A 21687-nucleotide genomic window follows, 5' to 3' on the forward strand; every position below is an offset into this window, starting at 1 on the left:
AACGTTTTTATTTGCTGCTGACACCTGGTTATTCTAGGTTCAGCACCCGGCTGTTCGTTTTATTTTCCCAGACGCGGCTGTGAATTTGCCACATGGTTTTCGTCACCTTCTACGAGGAGCGTTTCATTGTGATTTACACGTTATCATTTAGCTGCAGTTACCGGCAATTTAGAGGTCTCTCTACATGTTCATATTCTCGACATGTTCCTTCTGGACAGAAATGCACCTGTGCCTTTGGATTCGGCATCTTTTTTATGCCCTCCCGGAACTTCTTTTTGGTAAAGTCACTGACAGGTGCAGGGACGTGCAAAACGTAGATTATTATGATTACGCTTCTTACTTCGTCATTAGTTCTTCGAGGTTATTATCGGCTGATGCCGCAATTGCATTGGCTTCGAAGCGACAATTAGATGCACGGGACACGCCCCGCCTGTAATTATAGTGAGCCCATCAGTGACTGCGAAATGGCCTCTACGCAGTTTTTTCTTTTTGTTTTGTTTGTTTATTATATCCCCGAAAGTGTTATAATTATTCTGGGCCAAAGAGTAAAAATGTCTGTGCGTCTACTTTCATGCACAACACTCGGAGAGCCAGTCACCGCAACATTCGGAGGCAGCTCAGGGAATGACGATACCGAAACATATGTTTAGACTGAAACGCAGACTGAGTTGTGACATTCAACAATGCAATACGTCACGCTTGTATCGCTAAATGTCACAACTCAGGCTGCGATTTTTGGTCTAAACATATGATTCTGAATGGTTATTTGCGGAGTTGCCTCCGTAAGTTGCGCGCTGATTGGCTCTCTGAGTGTTGGGCGTGAATGTAGATGTACAGACTTCGTTTAGAGTGCAGGTTTGGCCGCCCGCATGCACGACCAAATGTCTAACAGCCAATCACGGCATTGCTTGCGTTGGCTGCAGGCAGGTTATGAGATAGACCGGTGGGGAAACGGCCCATAGAAGCCTACCGCAGCGCCGTGACCGGATTGTGTTCTCGTCTGCTTGCAGGTACCCCCGATTTGCGACAGATGGCGCTGTGGCGAGAGGAAAAAAATTAGAATCGGATTTGCATGGAACTCCATGGGAGAGCGCGAAAAATAAACTGATAGCACGACAGTCCTTCATTGAAAATACACGAGAAACCATGTCCGTCAGTTTAGCCGGTCGCCACAGGTCGCCCACCCACAGTGAGAGTTCGCGGTGCTCCACATAGATGGCGCCACAGAAAAAGAGAAAACCGAGGGGGACACAATAGGGTCGCTCATTTGGCTCCCGTTTCCCCACCTGTGTATCTTACACCCTGGCTGCAGGTCGTAATTAGCTTGCAACTGGTAATGTTTGCACACCCCTTCCAACGCGTCGTCCGAGCCTTTGGACGTTCGGTTTTGCATGTCTACGGTCGAAAAAGGCCCCTAGAAAGCATCACTTGTTCGGAACAGTGAAAGTAAATCGGCAAGCGACCTTTGTCTCCAAATACATATATACCGTATTTACTCGAGTAATAGCCGCACTGTTTATGAAGAAAACCTGAGGGTTCATTTTTCCGCGGAGCCCGCGGATTTCCAATCAGCTCGATCGACAGCATGACTCCAGCGGTTTACAGGACAGAGATAACGTCTTCGCGCGAAGATACCACATGTGAAGATATCATTTGTGTGGAGAATCGTGTGCTTGATCTAGTCATTCGCAATGTTATTTATGCGCAACGCGATGATTGACTGTATATGCGCTTTAAGAGAAAGCAAAAGCAAGGGCCTTGTTCATAAATACTGTGGCTATTACTCGAGCATATGCGGTAATGCTTGGAATGCTGCATTCAAGAAGCGATCGTTTCAATTTGTATATGAGATATAAATCAGTCCTATCGAGAGTGCAAAATAACCTGCATTTTTAGAAACGTACCCGGCAAATTTAGCGGCGTAACTAAATTGGTTTGTAGGTTACGTGATGTCGATTTTCCAGCTAAATTTAGTGGGTAAACTGAATTGATGTAGAGATTACCTGTCACCAATTTTCCCGTCCAATTTAGGAAAAAGCTAAATTGGTGTTTAGGTCACTCAATTTCCTCGGTAACCTTAGCAGGGAAATGCGCGGACAACGAACGGATGGGCGGACAATATGGGTAATAAAGTTTCCCGGTAAAAAAAAAAAAAAAAAAAAATTATGCTTCAAAAAAAAAAAAAAAAAAAAAAACCTGCGAGGACACTATTTTGCGGTCATCGATTAGCTGGAAGCAGTTATATCCAGTCGTGGGTGTGACGCACTTCCAAACAGGTGTTTGCTATACCAAACACCTGTTTGGTATACCAAACAACTACCAAACTGTAACTGAAACCCTAATCTAAAACCGTCTAGGAATGAAATTTTTTGGGGTATGTAATGGGTAACAATACCGCTATTTTCATACGGCATGAGCCGTAACCGTAACGTTTGAATATTAACCTGAAAACGATTTCTAAAGTCGGGTTGGCAAAGCTTCCATAAACAACAAATTGAAACCTCTGGCTAGGATGTTCAGCTACCATTGGTGTTTGCAGAAGGCATCGAAGGTATTGTCTCCTGTTATAGTTGAATTAAAAACTGAATTTTAATTGCACGACTAATTAACAACTCAACTTCGGTGAACGTCCGATTGGTACAATAGGTCACATATGTCAGCAGTGTCCTATGCCTGTTTCGTTCATAGCTTTTTTTCTCTCATAGTATCAATATGTAACGAGATATGTGCTCCTTACTTGAAAAATGTAATGGATTACAATTACAAATTTCCGAGCCTGAAATGTAATGGATTACCGTAACATATTAGTTTTGGTGAAAAATAACGGATTACTTTACTCGTTAGTTACAAATTACTTTGACGTTACTTTTTCCGTACTATTATCCAGAAAACAATAGGAACAATTTTGATATTAAAAAGAATGTTTTGCAACCAGTGCCTTTCATTTCTCATACGCCCGTATTACGGTAGTCCGTGTAAAAATAAAATAAGAGCGTAACTGCACTCCGTTCACCTGTAAGCTGACGAGGCACCGAAAGCTGCAACCACACCCGCCATCCCGCTAGCTTACGGCCTCTAAAAATGATCCCTGGTATTGTACAGACAAAGCTAGCGGTGCGCATGCTCAGTAGCAGCGTCTACCTCAGCTACAAGATACGGAGCTAAAGAACCCATCTACAAAAGCTTCCTTTTGACTCGGGTGTTTCGCCTGTTATTCACAAAAAAAGAAAAACTTGGTTCTAACGTTACAACGTATAGCCAATGCAGAACGTATAGTGTCCCAGCTTTCCTTGATGTTTTTCAGTATATCAGAGTTTGTTGTTCTTGCTGATGACAATCTGTGTTTTTTGGCAAGCAAAGTAAGGACTGACACTCTAGGTTTCTGTTCTTATTAATGCCCTGAATTTTGAACATGTCATTAAGAGATGGCCATGGAGACGACGGACACTCCATGACCGAAAACACGACCAGTCAGAGAGGAAGTGTCGGTTAAGGGTTATCGATCGTTCATCGGTTCTCACTTTCAAACCAATATTCGTGGAGGCCAGGGGAGGGGAGGGCATAGAGAGCGAGAGAAGCCGTGGCCATCGGTCTCATAAAACAATAGAGTATCACACCTCTTTTACACGTTCTCTCTCTCTCTGTTAGCACTCCCTAAAAAACTTAACCCACCCCACCCCCCGGCCACCCCACTTTTATGTTGACAGTTGACTGTAAAGTGAGGAGTGGACTTGACCACCATGCCCAGACAAGTAAACCGAAAGAAGTATCGGTCGTACCCCCGAAGACGATGCTCTTAACCCCGCGCCGGGCGCCTTTCAGCCGTGTCTCAAGAGCGTGCTAGAATCAGTGTTGTACGGAACGGCGTTCCAAGGAACGGCGTTCCTGGAACGCGTTCCTTTTAGGAGGAACGAAGGAATGCCGCCGTTCCATTTTTCATCGGTGTAACTGGAACGGGAACTCGTTACATTTTTACTGGAACGTGAAAAGGAACGGCGTTCCTTTTTTTCGTCCAATGGGGTAATTTGTATTTTATTTTTAAGAGGGAAATTCTAAAGGTATAAAAACCATATCTTTACAAAGAGCAGGGTCTCGTTAAATTTTTGGTCACTTAGGGTTTATTTTGTGTAGTCTTCGCTTGGTAACAGTCGGGTGCAGGAGAGCTAGTGGACATTTAATATTTTTGCAGTGCCCGAGAGTCGGGTACGAAACGCAAAACGTTTAGTCTAAAGAAAAGACACAGAAAGAGGGACGTTTCGAACTTAGCCACTTTCTTTTCTTACACGAATACTCATACGCCCAGAAATCTAAAGCTGACTACAGCCATCACTGAACTTCCACAAACAGACCTACAGTTACAACAAAAGGACAGGTTACCTGACATCGAACGCACCCTTGTAACCGAATATTGGTCACTTAAATGATACAAAACATTAATCTTTACTTCTCCCCTTGTCCCCAACCTTCAAACAGAACAACGAATCTACACTTCACGGAGAAGGACTTGTACCTTTCAAGACTGACCTTCAAAAGCCGCACCCTCTTCTTTACTTGCTCGTCTTGCGGACGGCAACATCGAGAAACAACCGTTAAGTTCGAACAAGGTACTCTGTTAGATTGAAACGTGTGAGGTTGTTGTAAAAAGCTCGTGCAATGTGGGCTAACAGTACATTTGGCTCGTCTGAATCGCCCATCGCAAACAGGAACATAGTAAAACGCCGAGATTTCGAAAGATGAATATACCAACAAAAAGAACCCTGCTGTCGTGTGTCTTCTTCTCCTGTTGCCCTGCCATATCACTGCATTCACATTCGTATGTGGCCATTTAATGGGATAGATTAAAAAAAAAAAGCTCTGCTTGATCTAACTAATTATGGTAATCAGAAAAATGCGAATGTAATCGTATATGAAACGAAATGTTCCATTTTCTTAACTGTAACGGGAACGAGTTCTTTTCTCACAGATGGAACTGGTAACGGGAACGCGTTCCAAAAATCAGAAGGAACGAGGAACGAGATTTTGTTCCTTTTTTTGAGGAACGTGTACGGCACTGGCTAGAATACTGTAGCGCACATCAAGGACAAAGATAATTCGACCTCCTCGCGCGTGGCTACACCGTCTGTTACGCGAGTTGTGAACCCGCGAATCCTGGGGGTACGGACCCGCGTTTGATGTCTGTGCAGCTGGCGGGAGACGTCGAAGATGTTGGAAAGGATGAAACAGTGTAAAATACAAAAACAAATAAGCAGGAAGAGCTTTCCCCTGTGCGGAAGAAGAAGAAAAACACGACGGAAGGGGACGGAGAGCTGAAGGGATGTCCAAACAGGACACTGCAAAACGCACGACTCCGACAAATCGTGAAGATTGAAGCGGACGCGCCCGCTTCAAGCCCGCTTCAATTTTCACGATTTGTCGGAGTCGTGCGTTTTGTAGTGTCCTGTTTGGACACCCCCTTACTCGGCGTTGTCTCACTTAATCTGTCTTTCGTATATTTGTAGAAGCCTCGTCCGTTTTGCTAGTGGATTTAGTGACCGGTCATACAAAAATCGTGTTTTATTTTCGGCTAATCTCTCCATCTTGATGTTTTCTACTTTGCTGAATTTGATCTCTTTATGCTGCTGGATGTTCTGCTCGTATTGCTTCAGTTACTGTATTTTGCTCAGATTTAAAAAAAAAAGTAAAGAGTACCTAAAGTAATCTGCTACCAATATCTTGCAAGGAAATTACATTACAAATTACTTCGGGAAAAATGTAACGTGGCAACTACAAAACTGCTTGAAAAAGTAACGGATTGCAAGTAATATGTTTCTTGTAGCGGATAACTTCCCAAGTATGGGCGCAACGTGCGACAGATAGCCTGCAAATCAGAATAAGGTATGTTCCGCGATTGGTTTTCGCATGATTTGAAATCGTTACCGTGCGATGATTCATTTTCATCATCGATGCCGTCCATATTTTTCAAGTAGTAAATTTTGCTGAAATTAGGTCCTCGGGAAATTTAAGTTGTGCAGTATTTCATGAGCTTACAATATGTACTATTGAACTGTAATTTTTACTGGCATGTATTGTCGCCCACGTTTGTTGCTTTAACATGCATCATTTTTATTTTTATTTTGGAATAATATTATATGCACTTCTTAGTGTTCTAGGAGCCAGGACTAAAATTGCTCAAACGAATTCTATACTCCGATCGTAGCATCTTTAGTCGGAGCGCAGCCGATGCCACGAGATGAGGAAAATAAAGCAACGTTAAAACTGCAACGTCACCTAGACAGTCATCTTTGTGTGTCGCCGGCTAAGCATATCAAGCCCAGTGAACAGTGAATATGTGTCTGCCTGTTTGTCTGCTAGAGTCACTGGCACCTTAGGAAATGCAAGGCTATTTTATATGTTCAGGCTTCATGGATCATGATATACGTTCCTAGATTTTTTTATTGGTTAACCCTGCATTTCCCTAAGCTGTGAGTGACTTAGCTTTTGACTTCGCTTTGACATTTTCTGAAACAAAATATAGTCCACATCTAGTTGGTCACAAGGTTGTTTTTTTACAATGTGACGTCTCGATAATTTACGACCAATTGGAAGTTTGGTAAGGCATTTTCTTTGTGAAGATATCAAAGGCAAATATGAACACAACATATAAAAAATAACCTATTACTTTTTTATTATAGTTAAGCCGATTTTTTGTAAGTGGAGGAAAATGCTTCATGGGCAATTCGTGCTTTTGTTGTGAAAAAAGGCGGCATGGTAGGCGAGCGGGAATGGTGATTTTTCGTTCTTCATCTGTTATTGCTAAGGGAACGACCGCTATGAACAATTATAATTGACGTTTCTTTACTTAGCATGGAAAGGTATCAGTGTACCCCTTATTAATAAACCCCTTAATTGCGCTAACTGCCAGAGCGCTCAGAGTTCCAGGCAGCTCTTAGATGAATTCCACCGCCGGGTCATATCGAGAGCACAGCAACCTGATTGTAAGCAATTGTGGCGAAAAGGAAACGGAGCAAACTTGTTCGAACGGCGTGCATGACGGGATCACCTTGAAAACAGAGTAACCTTTGGCTCTGCTTCAGTCGCAGATTCGCCATACGAGCAGAGCGTCGGTGGTTCCGTGGTAGAATACTCGCCTGCCACGCGGGTGGCCCGGGTTCGATTCCCGGCCGACGCAATTTCTTTTTGCCTCTTGAAAATTTGTTGGCCCGTGTCCTGTCCAGTTTTTCCTTCGTTTTCGTCCTTGTCCTTTTTTGCGTATAAGACCATGATGCAAAACTAGCTAACTAACTTCCTTATGAAAATTTGTGGTCATACGTCGTGGGGTTTGAATGCCAAGGCGCGTATCGGGAAGTGGACGTCTACACGCCGCTCCACATTAAGGCCCGACCGCAGCCAACGTTACGATTCGTTGGAGCCAATCGAACCGCTCCAGAGCGCCCAATCGAACAGCTCCAGAGCGCCTCAGGTGAGACTGGGCGAAAGTGCTTTTTTTTGCCGTCTCAGCGGAGACGATGTTTCTAGCAAGCCGGCCCAGATGTCTGCCCTGAAGGCGCTCTTCTTCTTTGCACGTTTGCTACCTCTAGCTAATCCAATCACGCACAAAAAAAAGTTGTAATGCTTAGTTCTTTTTGCTTTTCTTTGTGCCTGATGGTTTTAGCGCGGTGGTAGCAAACGCGCAAAGACGACGAGTGCCCTGACGATGGGCATTTGACCCCGCGTTATATTGTCCATCGGATTGTAGCACCGCCTGCGGTCGTGATTCGTCCTTCGGTGTCACTTATCGGCTAAAGCCTCAACGTCATTGGCCACGCAGAGAAAATGGAAGTTTGGGACTGGCCGAAGCCTATACGTTTTGAAGTTCTCGTTGACTATATATAGTATTTGACTGCGATTTTGCATATCACTCTAAAAATGGATGTGCGTATACTTACCCGTAAAACCCTCAAAGAGACAATCTCTGCGATCTACGCAATCAGCTCAGCGAATGATGAGGTGGAACATCTATTTTGACCTCATAATTTATTCTGCGCTGTAGCGTTACGCAAAGCAAGCATGGCGCTTTACAATGCGTAATGCCACAGCGCAGACTTCATTTTTAGGTATAAACCTATGTTTCACCTCATTATTCGCTCAGCTGATTTTGCAGTTCGCAGAGATTGCCTCTTTGAGTGTTTGGCCGGTAAGTAGACGCGCAGGCATTTCTTAGAGTGTATGGTAAAACAAAGTACAGTCCACTTTAAGAAACTCACACCACGTTTTTTCGCTATACGCCGTCGCGTTAGTTTGCGAGAATATTGAGGCTTATTTAACTCATTAACTTTGTCGAGACAGCTGAGACAAATTCAAGTGCAGAAAATGCAAAATGTTAGATTCTTTTATGAGTAAAGCCTGCTTCTCGTCAAATTTAAGATAAAGCGCTGTGGGCCATTCGCGTGCTTAGCGCAAAAAGAAATGGTCGAGTGGAAAAGGTGAAAAGTTGTCCTTCCTCAGATTTTGCTGAGCACATCTGCGATCAATTATAATTATTTTTTTACGTGGGTACGAAAGGGTGTTAGCATGCATCTTCCTCAAAGACCTCTAACCGTTATACTAATTCTCACGGCGCTCAAAACTCCAGGCACTTCTCAAATCGTTTGCACCGTGAGTTGTAATGAGAGCATAGCGACATGTCTGTAAGCAAGCGTGGCGGTAGAGAAACGGTGCAAACCTGCTCTAATCTCAAAAGGAAATCACCTTGTGAACGGAGTAACATTTCGGCGTTCGATTAGTCACGGCAATAAAGAAAAACAAAATTCGATTATTCACGAATTTTCGGCGTGGTTCAGTAGTTTACTCGCCTGCTACGCGCATGGCCCGGGTTCGACTCCCGCAATCGCTATTTCCTTTTCATCTTTTTTGAGCATGTAAGGTTAAAAAGGTACCGAGAAAAGGCCATCCAGTGATATTTTTGAAAATGCACTGGTCGGTTTGGTGGGTTTCAGCAAAAGTTACGTGTTCGCATTCGCAACTCACCTACCCTATCTTCCCATGTAAAGTCACTTGTAGATCAACTGTTGATATGCGTGATTTAATTTTATTTAGTCGACATGTATTTGTTTTCCAGGAGAGAGATACCCCCTGTGGGTATATAACAGGCAGCCACATATAGCTCCACTTATAACCGTGTATCTTTCTTGAGTGTATAATATTATAAATCATTGAAAACACACGACAGGTCTCCACTTAGCTTGACTTCCGACGTCTTCCAAGGACACGCAACGCTTAAAACAAGATTCCGTAACCCAGCGCCATTCAAAACTTTAACACTTCTCGCATAATCTTCTAAGGATGAGATTACGTCAAATTTTACTAAACTTGAACGAACGTGTGAAGGCTTCACTTTTGCGAAAGCTCTCAATAAACATTCATAACTTATATTGTCAGAGATTACAATAGGAAGTTTTTGTACTTTGAGGAGACTGCAAAAAAATAATAATGCAAAATAGTCAGTACTATACGCACAACCTTCTTAAACATGTGCGTGTGTTTCTTATTTATGACTCACCCGGATTGTGTTCAAGTTCATATAAGCAATGTAGAAGTCATTGTAATTAGACATCATTTTACATTAAAAAGTGCTACACATATAAAAGCCGGGTCTCAGAGTTTGCAGATGTCTCAAAATTCATGCTTTAAAAAATTATACTATTTATTGAATAATAAAAAAGGCTATAGCGTCGACGTTTCACATGTGATGTGTGCCGCTCAGCCTCCTCGGTGGCTCCGGGACAAAGCGCCGGCCTACGGATCCCCAGGTGACGCGTTCGAATCCAGGCCGAGGTGCCCGCAATATGACGGAGGCATATGGCGGAGAAGGCGCTGTGTAACCGAGCTTTCGGTTGCGCGTCGAAAGATCCCCAGGTGGCCGAAATTAATCCTCAGTCCTCCGCTGGGGCGCGTTAGACGCCCTTTGTTGGTTTGGCACGTAAAACCCCCAAATTTGACTTTTGAATTCGTGCTGTGCGACGCGAGATGCCCAAGACGACGAACAGTTCTTAGGCACCAATACTACACGGTTGTTTTTATAGCTGCACATTTACAGCAGCTGCCTGGCTATTTGTCGTCCTTTGCAAAAGAAAGAAGGGAGCAAACTTGTCTTAAACGAGGTCACCTGGAAACTAACGGCTCCAATGAATTGCCTTTGACTCGGAATGCAAGCGTCGGTGGTTCAGTGGTAGAATACTCGCCTGCCACGCGGGTGGCCCGGGTTCGATTCCCGGCCGACGCAAACATTTTTATTCGCTGCTGACGCCTGGGGCCCTAAACTCGTCAAACACAAAGTTGGGGACAAATTAGACGGAGCGCACTGATCGGGCAATGACTGATTGGACAATGATTTCGCGCTTTTTTTGCCGACGTCCAATCGGCGCGTTCCGCGAACTTCCGGCTCTAGCTTTGCGTTTGATGAGTTTAGGGCCCCTGGTTAATCTACGTTTCGTGACATACCTTACATGGCACAAGCTCGGTGCTCCGCCCGGCTGTCCCTTTTTACTTTCCCAGACGCGGCTATGAATTTACCAGATGGTTTTGGTCAGCTTCTACGCGGCGCGTAACAATGTCATTTACACGTTATCATTAGGCAGCATTTGAGCCTTTGAATTCGGCTGCTTTTTTATGCCTTGCCGGAACCCGTTTCTGGTAGAGTCACTGACAGCTTCAGGAGTGCGCAAGGCGTGGATTATTATGATTACGCCTCTTGCTTCATGAGCGGTTTTCGGAGATTCTAATCGGCTGATGCCGCAATCACATTGGCTTCGAAGCGATAATCAGATGCCCGGGACACGCCCCGCCCTGTTTAAGCTGATTGTTATTATAGTGTGTCACGACAACGACTGAACTTCACTTTAAAAAAAGTCTGTGCATCTACTTTCACGCACACAACTCGGAGTACCAACCACCGCAACCTTTGGAAGCAGCTCAGGGAGTGACGATGCCGAAACATATGTTTAGCCCCCAAAAAAGCAGTCTGAGTTATGACATTAAGCAATGTAAAACGTCACGCTTGCATTGGTTAATGTCACAACTGAGACTGCGTTTTTGGTCTAAACGTATATTTCGACATCGTCATTCACTGAACTGCCTCCGTAGGCTGCGGTGATTGGCTCTCCGAGTGTTGTGCGTGAAAGTAGACGCACAGACATTTTTTAGAGTGCATTGCTTCCAGTCCAGACTTGTACACGTTACTGAAAAATAGTAACGAATTACATTTACAATTACTTGAGGCTAAATTGTAATTTATTACAATTACAATTACCCTCCCATAAAAGTAACTGACCGTTACCCCAAAGAGTAATCCGTTACTTTCGGGGCGTTACTTTTAACATTATTGTCCTCAAGTAAGAAACAAAGGGAAGAGGGTTATTCAAGTTCTTATTGTTGTAACGTGTTCCATTTAATGACCTTGAGTATTTTGAGCAACAGCTGGCCCTCAAAAGTCTCGTCTGACATTTTGCGTTATTTCTTACTCAATATGTTGACTGCTACGCTGAACACCATTTGAGCTGAGGCACTGGATGGGAGTGCCATATTGTTCCTCACGAATGCTTCATGCTCTGCTTTGAGCTTCTTCAGCGAAGCAAGGGAAGTACTATATTTACCTCGAATGTAGAGCAAAGCTTCGTCGTTGCAGCCGTTGCCTGCTATTCGAGAGATTTAGTAGATCCTTCCGATACCTCCGATGCCCGCGATAACGATATGATGCATATGCAAAGACGGCGGCGAAGTATCGGATATTGCGATCGGAGCCATCGGACCGATCTACTAAAATTCTACATTGTCTAAACATAGTTGTAACAGTAAGGTGATAATTAACTAATAAATAATGTTTGACTCGATATTCTTCTTCCTTTGGTTCTGAAGAGTTCGAGCCTCACTTGAGACGTTGGTGAATAAAAGAAAGTTTCCAGTATATAAATATAAGTAATAAAAAAAAAAGAATGACACTCATAACAACAATTAATTAGAACGTCGGTTCAAACAAGGAAATGTAAACGCACGTTTGCCGTGTGATCTTGGTGCCGTTCAAAAACGCACGGAGCACGAACCGACTGCAGTTTACTCGGGTGTTTTCCAGATAAACGTCCGCTGATGCCACGGGCAGCAAAGGGTAGAAGTAAGCCGCGCTATAGGGCTGTGCGGCTGAAGTTTCGCCGCGCGTACGCAGCGCCACTCCTCCCCCTGGCGAGGCGCGCCGATACTTGTTAGAAGTACGAGGAGCAGACGACGCAGGAGGCTGGTGCGCTTGTCGTGATGGCCTCGCGCTTCGTAAAGTAATGTACCGAATGCAAAAGGCACCCAAATGTCACAGCATCGTATTATACAGAAAGGTATCCGCCTCCCGAAAAGTTTTGTTTAGTTCCTGGGAGGTGATTCAAGAAAGATCGCCAGAAGCATGAATCGCCAGCTGTGCGGAGAACGTTTCTCTCTCTTGTCGCGTGGTTCAGTAATGCAGCTACGCTTGCTTGTCACATTAATAGGGACTTTTCGTAGGTCACACGCGAGAGCATGCAGGGGTTTTGCGTTGCTTGGGGGCGGTATATTAGCTGACGCCCGTGGGGCCCGCAATTTAACACTGACGTTCTATGATAAGTCCCTGATGTAATAGCTACAATGGTTCCCTATGGCTGTCTACAAACGAAACCCGAATATGCAGTTACAATTTTTTTTATAAAATACTTTAAATTCGAGAACCAAGCTCACTTTGCTTACCCGCCCATTTTGTTCCCCGATGTTAACAAGAGAAAGCGGGTAAACGGCAAAAAACTTGGGGAAAAATTAGGCAGATAATTGTAGCCCCTATTGCGTACTGACTTGAACGCGTAATTGAAAACAAATTGACGGCTGTATTTTAGTTTTTCTATATAATATTAAAATGATGTAGTTAGCCCACAACAGACATAATTACTTCCTAAGTACGTCACAAAATTAGACTCTAGAACCTCCCTGGGTCGACCAATTTGAGCGCGTTGGCGATTTTAGATGTTCCTAATGTAATAGCTAGGATGGTTCCCCGTGGTTGTCGACAAAATAAACCTGATTATGCAGTTACTATTTATTAAACAAGTTTAAATTTGAGAACCCAGCTCACTTTGCTTACTAGCCATTTTTTCATTTTGATACATTAGTGGAGACTGGGTCGAGAAAGCTAGAAACATCAACCGTGGACAGAAAGAGGCATCTCTCATACACGGTTAATAATTTTAGATTTTTCGCCCCAGTCTTGGGCGATTCATCTAAATGGTTAATATACACACCGGCTCGCCTGCGCTCTCACAGTAATTTCTATCAATTTTGTTCCCCGATGCTTACAAGAGAAGGCGAGTAAGCAGCGAAAGATATGAGGGGAGGCAGATAATCATAGCCCGTATTGAGCACTCACTTGAGCGCATAGTCTAAAAGAGATTTACATTGACGGCCGTACTCTAGATTTTTTTTTATATTATTAAAATGATATAGTTAACCTACAACAGGCATAATAACTTTCCCAAGTAACTCTAAAACATCAAACCCGGACATTCCTCGGTCAACCAATAAGAGTGTGTTGGCAATGTTAGATGTTTAAATTGAAAGTAGCATAAAGAGGACGAGGACAGTGCACGCCACAAAGGCCAATAACTAAACATTCAGGGCTGAAATTTAAAATCAAGTAATATTTTCTTGCAGAGAGAGAGAGAGAGAGAGATGTAATATTGACGATGCTCTCCTGGCACACAGACTCAAGATGTATCAAGTTTAATTGTACCTAAACAGCTAACAAAGCAAATAGTGACGCAAAATTTTGTATTTGTTGTGCACCGGAACAGTTTAAAATTATCATTCTGCGGTCACATAAAAATAAGTTTAAAAATATGGGACTCTTTACAACGCAAATGCAAGTCGATTGGAGATCCCTTTCTTCACTAATAAAATTAAAAGTGGGTTACTGACGCACGTGCATGAATTGCGATTCTACCGCTTTGAGGGCAGCGACAGATGCGCGCAAACACAGCAAGGTGTTGCGGCGTATAGTAATATATATATATATATTTTTTTTTATTGTTGGACCCACTTAAAACAAAAGCGGAGGCTTTATTGACGTACCGTTTCGGTTTTTTATTAGAACTTGACCCAGTGTTGCGATCAGGCTGTACGTGCCTCGTCATTAACTTCACCCGGATGAATTAGAACAGGCGCGGCATGCTTCCAGCAGCCGGTAACTCCGAGAAGTGACCCGAGTTCAAGGTGTGTATGCGACAGCGCAGCTGTGCGCTAAAAGACAATTTAAACAATATTGCATCCTCATCTTTGTCCGAATACTCCTGACTTTGAAGAGCTAGAGAAACCATAAAGATAAAGAGCATTTCTCTCGAGGCAGATGTTAATGTCGACGCTGTCTTGCACCTGCGAGACACACTTTGCAAACGACAAATATTCCTATGCCTGGATTATTTGCTCTACCCCGGAGACCTGACACACAGACAACCTTTCTCCGCGGAGGTTCGCCTCCCTAAAAAATGATCGCAGTTTTTTAACGGACAGAAAGCTTCAACGCGGTGCCCGCCATTGCAACTGGCAGCGCGATGGGACGGGCGTACGGCTAAGTAGGGCGAATTTGGGCCACGGCGCGGCGCCACTGGTATCGCTCCAGCGCGCCCCCTGGCCCAGCCGAACGGTCCCATGGCCCCACTCACGAATTTCACTCTTTCCTCAAGCCCTGAATATCAAGTCTACGTCAGCCACCATTATGTTTTATTTGTAAAAATATCTGCTTGAGATAAGATGGGCCCTGCTGGAGCAAAACAGGAAGCAGAAGAAAGGAAGACTATTCGCATTTTCTAAGTGCTCGCAAAAAGCTGACTCACAAAAAGGGTAGGGTAGACGGAGCGTTGTCTCGTGTTGTGACATTATGAAAATGGTGGTAGAAGGACATTGTTATTTCTTTTCAGTGCATTTACCGCCTCGCGCTTCTCGAAGAGGCGCACAATCACTTGGTGTCCTCCTCTCCCCGTCTTCGAGCGGCCGTCTCTCGGCTTCTTCCTAGTATCCGCCGAGAGACGGCCGCTCGAGAGCTATTGGAAGCTTTCTTTATCAAAAAAAGTGGGACGGCATGTGTCAGCGACACTTCTATTGTTCTTCATTGTAATGAATTTCAGTTTTTGAATGATCGTGTTAAAAATTAATCAACTTTTACGTGGTGCTGCTTTGCCTGGCGTGTGTATATATGTGTTCGATTTTCCAAAATAAAACTAGTTGAAAGTTAGCGCCTGTCCTGTTTACTTCTTGTCCTTGTTTCTGTTGCGCTATTTTATATGTTTTACTAAGATGAACCAACTAGCCCAACAACGTACCTTACTAAACTATATTTCTTCTACAGTGGGCCCTTTTTTATGTTCTACGTTTAGTGAATCAGCTTCGTGTCTGGTCAGCCATATCGCCTTTGCTACTTGTCGTGCAAGACTCATCTCGTTTTGCTTGAGGAAAGGACTGGTACCCGCGGAAGTATCTATGTTTTTTGGATTCGTCAGACCGTCCTTCGGCCACGTCAAGCGGATTTCCAAGATACTGAGGTCTGAACTCTGGCGCCAAGTCCGGCTCTTCTATGACCTGTTGCGTGTCCTGTGCTACACGTATTACACTGACTGTGTGGCTGAGGGCAACTTTCGTTCCTTTCGACGTCTAGCCGCGCAAACTACAGAGTTTTGGTGGCATTGCACCCTTCTTCGAGTGCCTAGGACAGCCGAGAAAAAGGCAACAGCCCCGGATGGTTTGATCGTGCTGGGCGACACCAGCATTCCAGCTAAAATATCCTCTGCCCTCAAGAAAGGACCGAAATTCAGCACCGAGCCAAATATTCCAGCCCATGAGCTTCTTGCTCTTAATCGCCGAATGTCCAACAAGGCGGAGCAGGAAGACCGTGAACGATGTCTTCTTGATGGTGTTGACTGTCTTCTGCGAACGATGACCAGGAGTTCTCGCCGAGGCAGGGAATCGACTGACAGTGTGGTGGCTTTCTTCAGGGAAAAAGGTCTTCGACTCTTACAAGCGGACAAAGAGGGCGACTTCGTCGTTATGCCGTCTGATATTTTCAAGGACTGTGCAGAAAAGGCCGTCATGAAGAACTTTGCCCTGGCTGACGTCAAACCGCTAAAGGTAAAGAAGACTGCTGTTTCTTTGTGTAAGAGCCTAGAGCTGCAAAAATTGGCAAAAGCTGTCGGCGATTCGAAAAACGTTACTTTAAAGGCTTTTTTTAATGTGAAGACGCATAAGGAGGGTTTTCCGTTCCGAAGTATTGTTAGTGAGAAAGGTACTTGGCAACAGGAGGTCAGCAAATATCTGCTAAAACACCTTAATGGGCTTACTGTGAATGACCCCTTCGCGACCAGGAACTCGTTGGACGTGATTGAAGAATTAAGAAGTAACAATTCTGTTGGTTACGCTTTTTCTATTGATGTAGAGGATTTGTTTTATTCAGTGCCGCATGAAGAAATGTACCGCTCTGTCATCGGGTGTATCGAAGCAAGTGGCGTGGTGGCTTTCCAGAATGCTTCTGGTATTCCTCTGGACAGCTTCATGGCATTACTGGAATTTTATCTGAGTAGCACGTTTGTGTCGTTCGATGACAAGCTGTTTATCCAGCGCAAAGGCATTTGTATTGGGTCATGCGTCGCTCCGGTGATTTGTAACATTTTTTTGTCCGCTGTTGATCGTGAATTGAATCGTGTTTTAGACGCCGACAATGTTCTTAAGGTTTTTAGATACGTGGACGATTTTCTTGTAGTTTTAAAAACTAACACCCCTGTGACGCACTGTGATACAGCACAAAGTATTCTGTCAGCTTTTGAACAACATGGGAAAGGTTTATTTTTTACTCATGAGCTTCCTGACAACAATCATTTGCAGTTTTTAGATATTAACATCACCATCAACGAACGACGTGTGTGCTGGATGTATCGACCTCGCGCGCGGAAAGAGTTACTTCCTTTTGATTCCGCGCTTTCAAAGACTGTTAAGAGAGCGATTGCAACTTCGTGCCTGGAGTCTGCACTGCTGAAGTCTTGTGACCATCAGGCGGATGCTAGTTTTAAATACCAAATTTCTAGACTGGAATTAGCTGGCTTCCCGTGTTCGGTCTTGGTTTCTGTGGCGGAGACCGCCTTACAAAAAATGAAGGGGTTGAAAAGAAAGGTCCCAACGAGGCAGAGAACAAAAAGACTAGAGGTCATTCCGTACATACACAAGGTTGCCCACAATCTGAAGAAAGTTGCAACCAAGTACGATGTTCCAGTTGTATTCTCTGCCCCAAAGAAGTTGGCTGGATTGTGCGCCCGCATCTCTGATGAGGAGGCAAAAGCACCGTGTGACAAAAAACACGTCACCCCTTACGTGGACTGCACAGTGGGTGTGGTCTACGAAATCCCCCTGAGTTGTGGAAAGGTATACATTGGCCAGACGGGGCGGTGCATCAATGACCGAGCACGGGAGCACGCATTATCAGTAAAAAATAAATATGGCTCGCATTTGCCCATACATTGCAACACGTGTGGCTGTGTTCTGCGACTTCAGCAGATGCGGATACTAGGAAGAAGCCGAGAGACGGCCGCAGCAGAGCTATTGGAAGCTTTCTTTATCAAAAAAAGTGGGACGGCATGTGTCAGCGACACTTCTATTGTTCTTCATTGTAATGAATTTCAGTTTTTGAATGATCGGGTGAAAAATTAATCAACTTTTACGTGGTGCTGCTTTGCCTGGCGTGTGTATATATGTGTTCGATTTTTTAAAATAAAACTAGTTGAAAGTTAGCGCCTGTCCTGTTTACTTCTTGTCCTTGTTTCTGTTGCGCTATTTTATATGTTTTACTTTAAAATTACTCTAGAAAAGATGTAATTATTCCGTTACTAAATTACCGATAAATGTAAGGGATTACAAGTAATTTCGTTACTTGTAACGGATTACGTACAAGTCTGTTCCAGTCCACCAATGACCGAGAAATGGCCTCTACACAAAGTTTTGTTGTTTTTTATGATATCCGCGAAAGTGTGATAATGATACCGGGTCATGGTTCGACCGCCCGGATATACGACCCAATGTCTAACGGCCAAATCTAACCTAGCGCCAGCCAATCATGGCATTCCTTGCTTTCGCGGCAGGTCGTGATTAGCTGGTAACTGGTCATGTTTGCCCATCCCTTCCAACGCGTCGTACGAGCTGTTGGACGTTTTGTTGTGCATGTCTAAGGTCCAACCTGGCCTCCAGAAAGCATCACTTCTTCGGAACAGTGAAAGGAAATCGGCAAGCGATCTTTGTCTCCAAAGTCATATATAACGATTTTAATGCTGCATTCAAAGAAGTGATCGTTTCAGTTTGTGCACGAAATATTAATCATTCGTAACGAGAGTGTAAAATAACCTATATCTTGATAAACTTCCCCGGCAAATTTAGTGGGGAAACTAAATTGGTTTATAGTTTACGGACATTATGGGGATTCGACTAACTCGCCCCCACTAAAGGAGTGGCCAACATGTTCCGGCTTTCGGCTACCCTCAGCACTAACTACTACTAGGCGTTTCTGTTCAAAGGCATTTTATGCTTTAAAAAATAAACCTGAAATAAACCTGCGAGGACGTTATATTGCGATGATCAATTAGCTGGGAGCAGTTACGCAGGCCTGGGTGTGACGCACAACCAAACAGAAGGGACTCAAACTGTAACCGAATCCCTAACCTAAAACCGTTGAGGAACGCAATTTTTTCGGGTATGTGTTGGAAACGACACCCTTATTTTCATACGGCATGAGACGTAACCGTAACCTTTGAATATTAACCGGAAAACCATTTCTGAAGTCGGGTTGGCACAACTTCCATAAACAACAAATTGAAACCTTTGGTTAGGATCTTCAGCTACCATTGGAGTTTGCAGACGGCGTCGGAAGTGTTGTCTCCCGTTATAATTAAATTAAGAACTGAATTTTAATTGCACGACTAATTAACAACTCAACTTCGATGGACGTGCGATTGGTACAATAGGTCACATTGTGTCAGTAGTGTCCTATGCCTGTTTCGTTTATAGCTTTTTTTCTCAAAGTATGAACATGTTAGGAGACTTGTGCTCGTTACTTGAAAGAAGTAATGGATTAGAATTACAAATTACCGAGCCTCAAATGTAATGAATTACCGTTACGTATTACTTTTGCTGAAAAGTAACGGATTACTTCACTCGTTAGTTACAAATTACTTTGACGTTACTTGTCCGTACAGTTATCCAGAAAACAATATAAACAATTTTGATATAAAAATATGTTTTGCAACAGTGCCTTTCATTTCTCATACGCCCGGATTATGGCAGCCCTTGTAAAAATGAAATCGTTTATTTAAAAAAAAGAGTGTCGGTGCCCTCCGTTAACCTGCAAGCTGACAAGGCACAAAAGCTGCAACCATGCACACCCGCCATCCCGCTAGCCTACTGCCCCTAAAATTGATCTCTGGAACTGTACAGACAAACCTAGCGATGTGCATGCTCAGTAGCAGCGTTTACCTCGGCTACAAGATTCTGAGCTAAAGAAGCGATCTACGAAAGCTCCCTCTTGACTCGGGTGTTTCGCCTGTTATTCACAAGAAAAGAAAAACTTGGTTGTAACGTTACAATGTATAGCCAATGCGGAATGCAAGTGTCCCAGCTTACCTTAATGTGTTTTTAAAAATTAGAGTTTGTTGTTCTTGCTGATAAGAATGTGTGTTCTTTTGGCAATCAAAGTATGCACTGAAACTCTAGGTTCCCGTCCTCCTTAATGCTCTGAATTTTGAACATGTCATTAAGAGATGGCCATGGAGACGACGGACACTCCATGAAAGAAAACACGACCAGTCAGTGAAAAAGTGGCTGTTACGGCTTATCTATCGTTCATCGGTTCTCAGTTTCATACCAATATTCGTAGAGGCCAGGAGATGGGAGGGCATAGAAAGCGAGAGAAGCGGTGGCCATCGGTTTCAGAAAACGATCTAGGATCACACCGCTTTTACGCTCTCTCTCTCTCTCTGTCAGAATCCTTACATTGCCATATATTCCCTCCCCCCCCCCCCCCCCCCTCCGCCTCCTGTGAAGTGAGGAGTGGACTCGACCACCATGCCCAGACAAATACACCAAAAGATGTATCATCCGTACCCTCGAAGACGATGCTCCTAGCCTCGCGCCGTGCGCTTTTCGTTTCAGTCAAGAGCGTGCTACAATACAGCGCACATCAAAGACAAAGAGAATTCGACCTCTCGCGCGAGGCTACATCGTCTCTTACGCGAGTTGTGACCCCGCGAATCCAGGGGGTACGGACCCTGGTTTGATGTCTGTGCAGGTGCGGGAGACGTCGAAGAAGTTAAAAAGGGTGAAACGGCGTAAAATACAAAAACAAATAAACACGCAAAGCTGTCTCCTGCCCGCGAGAAGAAGAAAAACACGATGGAAGGCGACGGAGAGCCTACTCGGCGTTGTTTTACAGCCTGCACAATAGTTAACCCGGTAACCTACAACGAAAGTACGTATTAACCTTTCATACAGCATCGTGGTAAAGTTTCATGTTCAATACAACACCTACAGATAAAGAATACCAGTTCATTCCACCGTGACGTCATGTCATCAATGTTGACAGGGGTGTCCTTATTGGACAGGGGCGTTGTGACGTTCTGATGGGATTTAGGGCTACATAGAATTTATTTAGAGGTCGAAGTCTTTTCGCATCAGACAAACAGGATGTCAGGGAAGGGACCGCAGTCAGTCCTTGATAGAACGTTATTTTTGAGTCCATTGAAGTCTCCTCGTCGTCCGAAGGCACCACCTTCAAGGCAAGGTGCCAAGCCTACGGGAAAGGAATTTCGTGATCAGAAACTTCCACTTCAAACTTTAAGCCTCATCTCAGATGGCGTCTCACACAAATCTGAAAAATGTATTCCAGTATAAGTATTTCTGTATTTGTATTTTTGCCCTCCCTAAAATGTATTCCTGTATTTGTATTTCCAAAGGCTTTTTGCCTCTATTTAAAATGTATTTCCGATACGTGTCGCGATACATTTTTACAGATACATTTTAGTATCAGTATTTTAGCTAATATTTTAATGGATCCCAGTATTTGTATTTCCAAATACATTTTTTGAGTATTTCTGCCCAACCCTGGGTGGTAGCAGACGCACAAAGACGACGAGCGCCATGACTATGGGCTGTTGACCCCGCGTTATCGTGTCCATCGGATTGTAGCACCGGCTACGGTCGTGAGTCGTCCTTCGGAGTCACCTATCGGCTATCCCTCAACGTCATTGGCCACTGAAAGACAATCAGATGTTTGGGACTTGCCGAAGCCTACGTTGTTAAGCTCTCATTGACTATATAGCACTTGACTGCGATTTGGCATACACTCTGAAAAATTCCTGTGCGTCTACTTTCCCGCAAAACATTCAAGGAGCCAATCTGCGATCTTCAAAATCAGCTCAGCGAATGATGAGGCGGAACAACTATTTATATCTCGAAATTTAGTCTGCGCTTTTGCATTACGCAATGCAAGCATGACGCTTTGCATTGCGTAATGCCACAGCGCAGACTTCATTTTTAGGTAATGGTTGTTCTGCCTCATCGTTCGCTGAGCTGATTTCGTGCATCGCAGAGATTGGCTCTATGAGTGTTTTGCGGGAAATTAGA

The 21687-nt window shown here is 44.0% G+C and overlaps 2 non-coding genes across 2 annotated transcripts; both read left to right on the forward strand.

The window, feature by feature from the left end:
* The first annotated feature begins 7097 nt into the window (after positions 1 to 7097).
* Positions 7098 to 7168, forward strand: Trnag-gcc. The gene has a single exon. It is a non-coding gene; the product is annotated as a tRNA-Gly (tRNA).
* A 3022-nt stretch (positions 7169 to 10190) lies between these two features.
* On the forward strand, positions 10191 to 10261 carry Trnag-gcc. The gene has a single exon. It is a non-coding gene; the product is annotated as a tRNA-Gly (tRNA).
* The last annotated feature ends 11426 nt before the right edge of the window (positions 10262 to 21687 follow it).

This window comes from Ixodes scapularis, unplaced genomic scaffold (assembly GCF_016920785.2).
Source record: "Ixodes scapularis isolate PalLabHiFi unplaced genomic scaffold, ASM1692078v2 PGA_scaffold1__304_contigs__length_218370807, whole genome shotgun sequence".
NCBI classification, from domain to species: domain Eukaryota; kingdom Metazoa; phylum Arthropoda; class Arachnida; order Ixodida; family Ixodidae; genus Ixodes; species Ixodes scapularis.